This window comes from Mauremys reevesii, linkage group 5 (assembly GCF_016161935.1).
Source record: "Mauremys reevesii isolate NIE-2019 linkage group 5, ASM1616193v1, whole genome shotgun sequence".
NCBI classification, from domain to species: Eukaryota; Metazoa; Chordata; order Testudines; family Geoemydidae; genus Mauremys; species Mauremys reevesii.
In genome coordinates this window covers 23,990,621-24,004,673 of record NC_052627.1, presented here as the reverse complement: position 1 = coordinate 24,004,673, position 14,053 = coordinate 23,990,621, and the positions used below count along the sequence as shown (strand labels likewise).

Here is a 14,053-nt window from a genome sequence, read left to right as displayed (position 1 = left end):
TGCATCACTACCTATATGAAACAGAATTTAAGATTATTAAAATCACAGACTTCTGAAATTCTAGTTGGTTTTTCATTGTTTATGCAATTTGTTTACTTTGTTTGCATTTCTCAAAGTTTGAGCCATGAAAACAAAATAATCAGCTTCATGCACTAGCACACAGCTGCAATATTTGGATTACCAACACTACAGGGGAATGTTTAAGAAACTGAACTGTTCTGTCTGTTTTCTTAAAAAAAATTATTCAGATGTTTATTGGTTTAAGGCTTTTAAATACGTTTTTACACATCACAACCTACATTTTAAGACAAGTTTGACTTGACGGTGTCTCTTTAATGGTATTTTCCTACCAATATATTTTATCCAAATTTGCTTGAGCATTGAATTTATCTTTTAACTTTCTCTTTTGTGATTCTTCCCCCTCCCCTGCTCCACACGCACTTTTCCCACTCTGTGGTATGGAGACTGAGCAGTGGATTATTATAGAGTAGCAGCATGTTGGCAGCAGGCCGGGGTACTAACGTCTCACCAAGATATTGAACAGAAAAATAAGATTAAAAATGGAAGCAGTGAGGTTTCTTTGTTAGCTTTTTGTTGTTGAATAGTGCTAGTTGTCAGGGATGCTGAGCTGTATAAAGTGGCTTAGATAATTTGTTGTCATGAAAGAAACAACACCAACCGTGCACAACATAGTTGGATGATACAGGTTTTAAATAGCAGAGACCATATTGGTCACATTCTAGTTAAACACAGTTTTGTCTCCTTTAATGGGACTAGGGATGTGCCCTCAGTTCCCAGAGAGAGTATTACATTCTTATCCAATTTACAGCCTGTTTTAAATCAATGGGCATAAGTCAGGAAAGAATCTGGTTTGAGTACTTTAGCATAAACAATCCAGTAAGAGCCATATTCTGTTTTTGGAGATATGCACACAACTCCTGCTGATCATCCTTACACACACGAAGGCAAAATGTGGTAAAAATGCCTCCTCTTTGGATTATGGAAACATCTGACTGAAGTTATTGTTCAGTCCAGGATACAATAGCAGTAAAATAGTGTCTAATTATTCCTTTCCCATTTTATATGTTGCAACACAGTGTCAATTTGATCAGTGACAACACGCCTATATTTCTTTTACATGTTTCTAGGAACATGCATTGTTTTTGCAGAATCACAACCATTTTGCTTGTATGAAATGAATTTCTATGCCCTGTTTGCAGAAAGTATTCAGATCCAATTATGTAATCTCTTTGTAGACCCATTCATTTGAAAAGAAACACCCACTAAGACCCATTAAGTACCTTAATGCTGACTTCTGGCCTCCTTTTATCTGTCCCTCATTAATAGGACCTCCTGCCAGCCACTGCGGAGCATCTATGAACCAGATTTATATTAGTGCAGTTCTGGATCCAGAATGGTAATCATTTCCCTCTTCCTGCTTTTACTACTAGTGGCCTATATGCAAACCTTAAGAGATGCTCCTTTGAGAACTACTCAGAGTTTGTGAATGAATAGCAATTGTCTCATTCACAGTTCAGTACCATGTCATAGTACAGCTCTGCGGATGATCAAGACAACTAGTTAAGGCTCCAGGCAACTGCAGAGGGGCAACTAAGTGGTGATACACAACCTCCCTAAAATAGTTTCATATTTCTGTTCATGAAGTTAAACGATATGACTCTGCCAGAAATGTAACAGATAGGTAGCAGGCCTGGTCTAACTATTTCAATTGTAACTCTTCTTTATTTGAATTTTCTCAGAACCTAGAACATACCAAAGCAGAGTACATATGCAATAAGGCAGTATTGTGACCCCCTCACTTTTAAAGAGGCTAAGCCACCCCAAGATGTTTTGTTGTAATTCTTTTTTAAGTCAATCACTACAAGTAAATATAATCACAAAAACTGTCAAGACCCACAAAAAACCACATGATGCCATAATTCAGACCACAATGCAGAAAGTCAGCTAGCTATCCAGCTGTGACTAAATCATATGACATATTTTATCCCTTATTTTGACTTCCTCCCTTCCTCTGACATCAGCCTTTTCTCCATGGCTTTACCATTTCCATGTACTTTTTAGCAATCTTATTAAAAAAAACAAAACATGTTGGGACAGTATATTTGGGCGATTAAGGAAAATATCCTATTTTTACACTGATTGCTCTAATGCCCGTAACTGATATACAAAGTTCAGGTCAGATAATCAAAGAGAACCAATGGCTTCACTGTTCTCTCATTCTTAGGAATAAAAACAGAATTGCCTGTAACAACGTTGGGAATTCACAGAGAAAGATGGCCATGGTTCTCTGCTTTTCAGTTAGGAAGAAAGCCAGTCAGTGGTAAACAAAGTAGTGAAATTCCTGTCCTCGTCTCAGATGGTTCATACAAACACACTGACCTTTTCTAATAGGTAGAAATGAAGCAGTTATTTCAAACACACTTTCATCTCGATTGTCACTAACAAGAGTAACTTCCTTCTCTTATGCCACCACAAGTCCCAGCTTTCCAGAACTCTGCACATGGAGAATACTTCTGTTTACCTTCACACAAAGGCAGAACATAACTACATCACTGCTCTTCTTAAAGAGCATCACTGGCTCCCTGTTTATTCTGGATTGAATTGAAAACTGCCCTCCTGGCTTTTATAATTATCATGCTCTCTTGATTTCGCTCAGCCAGTCCCCCCTTGTCTAACACTGGTCACATTTCTGTCATGCCCCCACAGTCACCAGTGAGCATAACATACAGCTGCAGAGCAGGATCATTCAATGGTAGAGGGAAAGCACACAGCTGCAGAAGGATAACAGCAAGGTATTAGAAAAGGTAAGCCTGGCATGACTGCCCCATATTGTGTCTCTATTGTTTTGGTCTCCTTCTGCACAGGGAAACGTGCAACATCTAGGCCTAAATCAGTAGATTATTCTGTGATGATATTTGTATGAAAGATTCTGTACAAAATAAAAGGGTACTTGTATTCTCGGTCAGTTTGGCCCCACTCTATCTTCCAGGATTTTCTAAGGAAAGGCTCCACTTAGCAGCCAGATTTCCCACACATGCAGTATTCCCTATAAAGCCAGGAATTGAATGAGTCATTTCATTGGGCTCACATTACTTGATTGCTTCTAAGTTTCCTAATGATCTGTACACTGAAGGGAGAATCCAAACATCGTGAGGAGAATGGCAATGACATTGTGTTTTATGAGGCTATTCAAAAAGTCTCTCTGATTTATGTAGCTCAAAAGCTCCAAAGTCTTTGAGATTAGCTATACTGCCTGCTGCTATCTTTGTAATATTTGGGTTTCCCCTGCAGCCTTGCTTCATCAGTTTAATTAACCAACTAGCAACAGCTATATTTAAGACAGGTAGCATTGGCCTGATTGTTTTTCTGTATAATTTGGAACACTGGATGATAGAATGTTTAGTGGTAAAAACAGATTTTTCTCTCCCCCCCCATTCCCCACTGAAGTTGGAGATGTCATCAGAGGGCTTGGGCAGGAGCCAAGAGTCTACCGCTGAGCTATCCCACAGAGGAAAATTTATTTTTTGCCCCTTTCAATGTGAGGCAGTTTCTAGCCAATAAAATGTGTCATCTGAACCAGCACTTGGATCTTTGCCAGCATGATTGAGTTAAGAGATCCATCTGTGGTTGCTTAGGGTTTGTTTTCAGCTCCTTCTCTCAAGCCACCAAAAAAGCTCATGTGTATGTATACAGGTATACCCTCTTCCACTTTCTGGTAAAGGTGCACTTTACTTCAAAGCCAAACCATACAAGCTGGCAGGTTAAGAGAGGGGGGGTTTTTTTGGTCTGTTTTTGGAACGTACGTGCTCCATGCTAAAGCTTTTATATTTTCTTTTATTTAAAAAAAAAACAACAAAGCAGGTCTGCTTCAGTACTTCATAGGCAGAGAACATGTGGGCCTGAGAAATTCAATCTCTTGGGAAAAAATTATAGTTTAGCCATTCAAACAGGAAAAAAAAACCTACCATGTCAGAGTGTAGGTCTTAGAAGAGCTGTGAACTTTTCCACTTTTTTCTTTGAAAACACTAAGTGTCAGAGACTTAGAGGTATGTAGGAGGAGAAAAAGAATTTGCGTGAGCCATGCTAACCCCATGCATTTTGCAGATCTATGTCTGTACATCATTAGGCATTCATACCTAATCTATCTTGTTCTTAGCCCAGCATGGAGAAGACATTGGCATGTTCAAGAAAATTATCCTGACTAAAAGAACAGAGGCATCAGCAAAAGATTCCAACTTATACAGATGTTTTCAATCAATCCTTTCCACAAATCATTGCAAATAAGAATCAGAAGAATGCATTAATGAATTACTGGACTACACTGCACAAAGGGGTGAAGTACACATCCCAGGGCAGTCATAACTGTTGGCTATATCCCGTTCTGGACAGTTTCAAGGCCTTAGCCCTTTTTGAAGGAAAATAGCCTGACCTCCACATTGTAACTGTATATCCTGACTCAGTTGTATTTGTAATACTGGAAAGTCTTTACAGTGATACAGTTAAGACTTTACCACCTAGAGATGGCTCTCAGTCAGTACAGTAGTGAAATACAACTGAAAAAGCTATTTTTTCTCATTTTCGCTGGAAGCCAATGAGTTTTAATAATTGTGAAATACCAAAATCAAGTACTAGGCATAACACTGATTACTTGTTTTTCAGGATAATTTAGCCTACTCAATTGTTTCATCCTGGCTTTTCAACGCTGGCAGTAGAGTAAAAGGAATCTATTTGGATAAAACAACAACAGAGTTGAACTGAACTTGTTTGCAGCATTGCTGTAGCCATCCTGGGACAAGCATATTGGTGGGACAAAATAATATATTTCATTAGTGAACGAGACAAGCTTTTGAACTATGCAGAACACTTCACAGTTCAAAAGCTTGTCATCTTTTGCCAACAAGACGGTCCAATAAAATGTATTCCCTCACCTACTTTGTCTCTCTCCACTGAACTCAAGAGTAACATTTTACTTCAAAAATGTTTGGTTAACAGTTTTAGTCCCCTCATAATTTTTTTCAAATTTCTCACACCACTACAATTCTAACAAGGACTAGATGTGGCAACAGAAAAGCAAGATTCTTCCAATATTGGTGGTCTTATAGCAGCACATGCTCCGTCCCTATCCTTAGATACCCCAGAAACCTCTCAGATTCTCCCATTAAGTGGAAACTCCCTGTGATTTATTTGTATTCTCATCACCACCCCTACCACGAATACAGTCCCATGCAGCAATATTATACACAGTACTTCTATACCTTCAGCCTTTATCTAGAGGGCTGGGAAGAGCTCTGTACATGCTGCGCTCAACTGACCTGGGAAGAGTCCTGGTTTCTCTCTCTAATTTTCTCTGTACTTTCTTCCTGTGTCCTTATATCCATCAGCTGATGGCCTAATTGGCTCATCTAGCCTCCCAGCCTAATCAACCAATTAGCTTGCACATCCCTAATGAACCATCTCCAGATGAGTTGATGACTAAGTGATTACAGGGCTGGCTCACCTACTACCGTCTCCACACTCTGTCACAGGCCTGAACAGAAGCAAAAAGAGCCTGTTCATGAGGACTTCAGGTCAATTTTGCAGACTCAAACAGTATCCACTGCATAAAAACTGGACTGGTGTCCACCAGTGGTTATGAAGCTGTACTGTCACCTTTTGTCAACTGTCAAAACGGTGTTTTGAATGTCTGCCCTTACGCTCCTCTGGTCTGGTGACCCTTTCTTGCCTCTCTGAGGAATCTGAGTCTAAAGGAGGTGAGACTTTTAAAACACCTACTGGATTTGACTGTTCTATTAAATGTGGAGATTTCAAAGCATTTTTTCCATTTAAAAAATGACAACAGGTAATGCTGGATAACAGCTAAGTGCAACATGACCACAGATTTATACAGCAAGAAGTTAATTTCAAAATCCCAATATGATTAAGAGTCCAGCCTCTTGCTAACCCTAAGGAGGGAAAGAAGTAATCAAAAATGAGCATTTTCCATTGTGTGCATATAGCTTGAGTCTGATTAGCTGTAGTTCAAAAAATTCTTCTAGGGAAATGGTTTCAATAAATATGCGAATAATAATCTACATTTGAATGCATTCATTTTAATTAATCTATACTGAAGAAGAAACAGGATTCTTTTCCCTTCACTCCCTGCACCATGAGGCATGGCACACGCTAGGACTCTTTCACATACAAATGATAGGGTTAATTACTTATACAAACTGAATGCAGTGAATCAGATAAAATATTGATGTCTAAGAACCTTTACATGGTACTACCAGGTACCGTAGTAGCTTTTCAGCTCAAGGGTCAAGTTCTCTCATTGCCTAGATGACACATTCCTCTTGCTTTTAGATCCAAGTTCGTGTAGGTTTAGACAATTATGACAACTTCCCCCCTCACATGTCTGCTAGAGGCTGTCCTGATAGAACACATTTACAAACGAATGTCACTGTCCCAGATGAGAGACACACAGGGGAAATCCAATCACAGCTTCCAATCTGGAATCACAGCCACAATAATCAACTCCATTTGTACAAAACTGCCCTTAAAGCTAGGGCCACATGAGTGGGTGGATTTCCCACTTGCTCTCAAGAGAATTTCCATACACTGGGCCTGATTTTCCACTTCTTTTGCAGTTTGTGAAGTCCCAAGGCAGATGGTGCAAAGTGGGTGTAAAATGCTACCACATCAGAATGGTAATGTTTTACACTCTTTTTGCAAAGATACGAATGATTACACAAGGTGCAAAGTAGAGAGAATTAGGCATCCTGTTTTCAGTTGAAACAGATCCTCTCCCTGAGGTTTGAGTTCATCGGTAACTCAAATCACTTAGCTTCATCTCTAAGTTTGACTGTTCCTAGGATTTCCCTGCAGAGAGGCTTGGCTGTTCTAGACCATAGGGAATCAAGCAGGAATCAGCACCTAAGAGTAGCTACTGAAGTCACTGAGTGCTAACGGCTCTTATATAACCTCTTACCCCATCATATGATTGAAGCCAAGAAACTGGAGAGCTTCTGTAAAGTTGTATTTCTCTCTCATTCACTGGTTTGTTTTTTAACCAACCTCAAGATCGTTACAGTACCCACAGCTCCTGCCTATAAGAGCGACATATCAGGATAGTTGTATGTCACAATGGATAGTTAATATCAAGTGATCTTAAGCAGGGAGAATCTCAAGGCAGTTTTACTACCCAATTTATTTTAATACCTTGTATGCCTGTGATTGTTCAAAAAATCATCCCATACTTCTGGGGCAAAACCAACATTAGGAATAGGGATGGGAAAGGAAGGTGGCCAAAAAATTACCATTCCAATTTTATATATTTCTGTGAAACAATACAGAATGCTGCTATGAGCCATCCTCAGCAGCTGGTAACATCTCTAATTAACCTGCTGAATAGAATCATAGCTCATTAGGGTTAGAAGAGACCTCAAGAGATCATTTAAGTCCAACCCCCTGCTTAAAGCAGGACCAATCCCCAAATGGCCCCCTCAAGGATTGAGCTCACAACCCTGGGTTTAGCAGGCCAATGCTCAAACCACTGAGCTATCCCTCCACACTCCATACATTTTGCTGCCAGCACTACTAAAATACATTTTTTGCATAGCTCACTGTATGGGGCTGTCATTCCTTCAAGTACTTTACAAAGCACCAAGACTTAATATCTTAAATGGATTGTTCATAGAAAATAGCTCAGCATAAAAAGTGACACGAGCAGCCAATTTAGCTGTCTTCTACCAACAATCCCAAAATAAACAAAGCACTCTTTTTTAACAGATTCATGATTCAGTCAGGAGGAGTAGAGGTGGGAAGAGGACAAGATGACATACAGCGCTATATAATTGTATTAAGTTTGCATTTGTATGAGTCACAAATCTTTATTCATGGACAATGATATACTGTAAAGACACAGTAATCCATTGGCATTCAGGTTCTGCATGTTAACTGCATCGTTGTAACTATATCAATACAGTATTTAAGTCAGTGAATCTTAAGTGACAAAGGCAACTTTTAAAAAGAAATATTAATCTGGTCGTTAGTAGTCATGACTCCCTGTCCTTTACTGGAGGAATCGACATTAACAAAAATAACCTACAAGAAATTAGCCTACAATAGCAAGTTTGGGGGGCAACTGGGAATAATCTGTCCACATCTTGATTAGTCACCATCTTGACCACTTTTTCTATCCTCTCATTTTTTGTAAGATTATGCAAGTTCTTCATGGCAGAGACTGTCTTGTTTCTACGGCGCCTCGTACACTTGAGTGCTACTGGAAACAAATAATAAATGCTAAGTATAATTCAAAAACCTCTGTCTAGAGATACTGCCTTTGTAAGAGGCTTTGATTCTGCCACTTTTTATTCCTAATTAGTAATGTCTTATTGGCTAAGTAGTTGCACTGATTTCTGTGTGACATTAGTGAGGTACCAAATGTGAGTGAGGATGCCAGAATGACCTAAGTCACCAGCCTTAATTTAAGTTTGCAACTTGCACGTGAAAACCTCAAAACGCAGCAAACTAAGTGTCCCAGTGCTTGTGTGCGACAGGTAAAATGTATCCCTATTTTACAGATAAGGAGGAGGGGTAGCAAGGCTAAGTGATTCATGATCAGACAGCCAGTCAGTAGCAGAAATGGGAACAGAATGCAAATCGCTTGATTGTCAACAAATGGTTTCAACCACTGGACCAACCAGGTTTTAACTAGCTCTTTTTTCATCCATCTTTCTGTCTGTCTGTCTCTTTCCTGTCTCAGTAAAACTGTTCACAATAGAGAAAGTTTATCTGCTGCTGATTCCCCATTTGAAGTCATAATCCTGCATTGTGACGCAGAGTAGTATACTGGAGAAACAAGCAACAAATATTATACTGCAAAGAGGGGATTAAGATTTCCCAGCCTATCGCTCCCTTGTTATCATAATCCAGCAAAAGGCCTTGATCCTGCAAGCAATTAACTTTGTGCACAGGAGTAGCCCCATAGAGTTAAATGGAAGTACTCTCATTTGTAAAATGAAGTATGCTCCGGTGCGGTATGGTGAGCTTTCACAAAGAGGCAGCTGAGCAGAACATTCAAGCCAAACACAGGCCCAGCTGAAGCATAGGACAGCAGCCTTATTCTATTACTATGCCAAGCAGGGACCCTGTGGGAAAGCGGGAGCTGGGGTGGGGCTGGGGCAGAAACCAAAAGCAACAAATATAATGACAGTTTTTGTGTGGCAGCTGAATCTGGCTCTGGAAGCAGAATAGCTGGATATCTATTGAGAAAGCCTGTTCTTATAAGATTTCTAACCAATACTGCAATGTCAGCAGGTTCTGATAGATAGAATGACAGAATGTTGCGTGATTTATAGTCTTATATAAAAATATACTAGGGATCTCCCATCTAAAATAATTTCTATTGAATAGCATTGGTCCAAAGAGCAGCTCACTGTTACTGTGGAAACTCTACTAGCAGGAAATACATGATCAACTTCTCAACTAAGGCCATTTTCAAAATTGTAATCTGTGGATTGTTAAGGAGGCTGAAGCAAAAGGTAAGACACAATGACCCAGGGCATCTCAAACAAAATTAGTCTTTCAAAAGGAATATGATCTTACTAATAAGTAGATGACACCCAATGGATATAATAGTTTTAGAATAGATCACGGAATCTGACCATAAAATGCTAACAGAGGTTTTTGACACAGAGGATGCTGGTGTAAGAGATGAAATTGTATTATGTGAATTTACCAAAGGACTGAGTTTGGCCCAGTGATTTCAAAGGCCCCGTAGAGCTGTTAGAATGACTGTGTGCACTCACTTGTCCTCTACGAGTACCATATTGATCCCTGACAATGGTAATAAAATAATCTAATAGACAATAGATCAAAGTAAATATTTCAATATTTTAAGTTTAGGGAAATGACAGTATTTCATTTTTCCAGAGTATTTGCATGAGTTTAATTTTCTACCCACTGCTTTTATGATTTTCTCTCAATTCCTGTAATGTTACCAATAAAATATTATTTTATTTAAGGCAATATGAAATGAGTGTCAGAACTATTAGCTGCGGAAGTCACTGCTGGGAACCTTGGAGAAAGAAACTGAATTCTTTCAATCTGCTGCCTTTCAAGGTCATCAGTCCAGGGTTTAGAGCACAGAGCAAATTATGGATTTCCTGACACACAAAGTGCCACAGAAGGAGAGCTGCTAAGAGCCATTATGACACAGGTGTGGGCAGAATGCCCTCCAAAATTCTAGTTAAGGTTACAGTTAGCTTCTGAATTTTTGGAGGTTTATTTAACCTGAATAAAACCCCTTTTTAGGAGTGGTTCCAAATTTCAAGTAATACATATGGATATGGGTTAAATGTGACAATTTTCGGTTCAGAGAAATGTGTGAATTCAGAAGTGACATTTTGTTCATCCATTTATCTGCATAACCTGTCTCAAAGTCACACAGTTTGGATATATCAATGTATCTGAATTTGAATTGCCCAAGTTTAGGCTATACACAACTTTCAGATACCAAAAACCAAGTCAAGTGAAATGAGAAATTTATGTAAATATGGCCAAAAAAACCTGTTCCTTTGCTCACCTCTACATACAAATGTTTCATGGGATTTTTACCTCTTTTAGTGTCCTTAGAACTGATGGGACTTATATTTTTCCCTGGATGCACAAATGTTAGATGAGGCATAATGAACAGTTGCTCCAATATTTGTACTATAATACCCATTCCCCAGCATTAATAAAAGCAACAGTCAGTTCATGAATTACTCATGCAATCCACCTTAACCAAACGGCCCTTGGGCTCTTTATGTGCTGTCCATCCTACCCTAATATCTTCCTGTATTTCTTGACAATATTATGTTTTGTTTTCTATGCAGGATATTTCTACATATATTCACTTGGAAAAGAACACAGATTGACCAACAGGCTCAGCGAACACCTTGTCACAGTGAAGAATGGAGATGGTTCTAAACCTATTGTTTTCTATTTAGTTTGGCACAATCAAGGTTTCCATCACATTCCTGTGTATTTAACATGACATGCACAGATTGTTCTGAGGCTTTTTCTATGAACTGTTTAAAAATCAGACTTAATATCTGCTGGATTCTCTATTCCACACTCGGTTAAACAGTAAGCTTTATATTCTTCACCACACAGTAGCTCACTTAGGAGTTTTCAGATCCTTTATTCTATTCATTTATTTTTCTATTTCTCTGTTTTATTCTAGCTCACCCTGTTTTCAATCAAATTCCCTAGTCTCTCTGCTCAACTGAAAACTATTGCCACCTCTCTCTCCCACTTCTAATTCTCTCCAGTGCCCATTCAAATTATCACCTTGTAATTTCAGATCTTAGCATCTTAACTTTTTACGTTCCAAGGGGCTCTTTATCCTATGATCCTTTTTCCATCTTCTCAGCATACAAGGCCCCTTTGCCACCTAACATTTCAGCACATTCTGCATACTCTTCTTTCCACCTTATGACAGACTGGCTGCAGCATTCCTGTGTTTTACTTTACAAATATACTAAGATTTAGACTTTCCATTTCTTCTAAAAATATGCCCATATTTCCAGAAAGTTCCCATTAAAAGGAAAACCCTGGTGCAGCCTCCATTATGGAGCTGCTGTCAGGTCTTCTTTTAGTCTACTTGAACTTTTTCAGTCCATAGGAGAGGAAAGATTCTCAGAAGAGACATGAGGGATATGCCACACTTACAAACAGAATCTGCTCTCCTGACATGATAATCATGGACAATTCTTGGAAGCTGTACCTTAACGTTCTAGTCCTCTATCATATCCCCTCCAGTTGTCTCTTTTCTAAGATGAACAGTCTGCTTTTTTAATCTCTCCTTATCTGGAAGCTTTTCCATATTACTAGTAATTTTTATTGCCCTTCTCAGTGCTTTTTCCAATTCTAATGTTTTGTTTTTGAGATGGGACAACCAGAACTGCATGCAGTATTCAATGTGTGGGCGTATCCTAGATTTATATAGTGGCATTATCATATTTTCTGTTTTATTAACTATCCCTTTCCTAATGGTTCATAATATCGTTAGTTTGACTCCCCCTGCACACTGAGCAGATGTTTTCAGAGAACTATCCACAATGACTCCAAGATCTCTTTCTTGAATAGTAACTAATTTAGACTGCATCATGTTGTATCTGGAGTTGGGATTATGTTTTTCAATGTGCATTACTTTGCACTTAACACCAATTTCATCTGCCATTTTGTTACCTAGTCACCCAGTTCTGTGAGCTCCCTTTTAGGCTTAACTACTTTGAGTCATTTTGTAGTGTCTGCAAAATTGCCTTCTCACTGTTTACCCTCTTTTCCAGATCATTTATAAATATGTTGAACATCAGTGGTCCGAGTACAGATCCTTGGGGGACTTTGCTATTTACCTCTCCCCATTGTGAAAATTGACCATTTATTTCTACTCTTTATTTCCTAGCTTTTAACCAGTTATTGATGAATGAGAGGACCTTCTCTCTTATCCCACAACTGCTTACACTGCCTAAGAGCCTATGGTGAGGGACCTTGTCACAGGCTTCCGGAAAATTCAAGTACACTATATTCACTGGATCACCCTTGTGCATGTTTGTTGATTTTAAATTCATGAGATATGATTTCCCTTTACAAAACCGCGTTGACTCTTCCAACATATTTTGTTCATCTATGTCTGATGATTCTGTTCCTGACTATAGTTTCAACCAATTTGCCTGGTATTGAAATTAGACTTACTGGCCTGTAATTACATTAGCTATCCACCAGCCACCTGGTACAGAGGTTGAGAAAAGTGACAATTCACATACTACCAGTAGTCATTATGCAATTTCATATTCAAGTTCCTCCAGAACTCTTGGGTGAATACCATTTGCTCCTGGTGACATATAACTGTTTAATTTATCAATTTGTTCCAAAACCTCCCTACTGATACCTCAATCTGGGTGAATTCCTCAGATTTGTCACCTAAAAGGAATGGCTTAAGTATGTGAATATCCTTCACATCCTCTATAGCGAAGATTCATGCAAATAATTCATCTAGCTTCTCCGCAAGTGCCCTGTCTTCCTCAAGTCCTTCCTTTAGCACCTCACTTGGTCAGTGGTCTCTCTGATTGTACTTAAAAAAAATTGCTGTTTGCTTGTCTCTTTTGCTAGTTGCTCTTCAAATTCATTCTTGCCTGCCTAATTATACTGTTACATATTAATTATCAGAGTTTATGTTCCTTTCTATTTTCCTCAGTAGGATTTGACTTCCATTTTTTAAAAGATGCCTTTTTGTCTTTAACTGCCTCTTTTACTCTGTTTAGTCTGGTGGTGGGTTGGTTGGTTTTTTGTTTTTTTTTGGTCCTTTTACTGTTGTGTTTTTTTGTTTGGGGGTTTGTTTGGTTTTTTGTATATATAGTTTGAGCCTCTCTTATAGTGTTTTTAAGAAAGTTTCCAGGCAGCTTGCAGGCATTTCACTCTTAACACTGTTCCATTTAACTAACCTCCTTCTTTTTCTGTAGTACCCCTTTTAAGTTAAAAGCTATTGTTTTGGGTTTCTTTAGTATCCCCCCCCACACACACACACACACACCAAGAATGTTTAAATGTAATTGAATCGAGTCTTTATTACCAAATGGTTCAGCTACTTTAACTCTTGGACCCTATCCTATGTGCCTCCATGTGGGCTCCAGGACTAGTAGCCCCAAGAAGGAGTCATTAATTATGTCTAGACCTTTTATCTCTGCCTCCCATCCACTCTATCTGGGGACAGTTGAAATCCCCCATTATTATTTTTTTTTTGGTAGTTGCTAATCTCCATGAGAATTTCACAATCACCATCACCATCACCATTCAGGTCAGGTGATTGGGAGTATATTCCTACTTCTATACTCTTATTCAAACATGGAATTTCTATGGATAGAAATTCCATGGTACTGTTTTATTCATTTAAGATTTTTACTACATTTGACTGCATTCTTTCACATACAGCAGGGGTGACCAAACTTATTGACCCTCTGAGCTAAATATGACAATCTTCAGAAATTCGAGAGCTCGGGCGCATCTT

General features: G+C 38.8%; 1 protein-coding gene across 9 annotated transcripts in view; it reads right to left on the bottom strand.

Moving 5' to 3' along the window:
* GRID2 (glutamate ionotropic receptor delta type subunit 2) overlaps positions 1-14,053 on the bottom strand; it is a 1,020,962-nt gene that overhangs the window by 885,258 nt on the left and 121,651 nt on the right. Inside the window, exon 1 of one of the 9 annotated variants that reach the window (XM_039542697.1) lies at positions 5,277-5,349. The exons of 7 other annotated variants lie outside the window; for them this stretch is intronic. The gene's annotated coding sequence lies outside the window, so the exon portion shown is untranslated. Of the gene's footprint in view, positions 1-5,276; positions 5,350-14,053 lie in introns of those variants that run through there. One more of the 9 variants, XM_039542698.1, reaches the window with a different exon arrangement.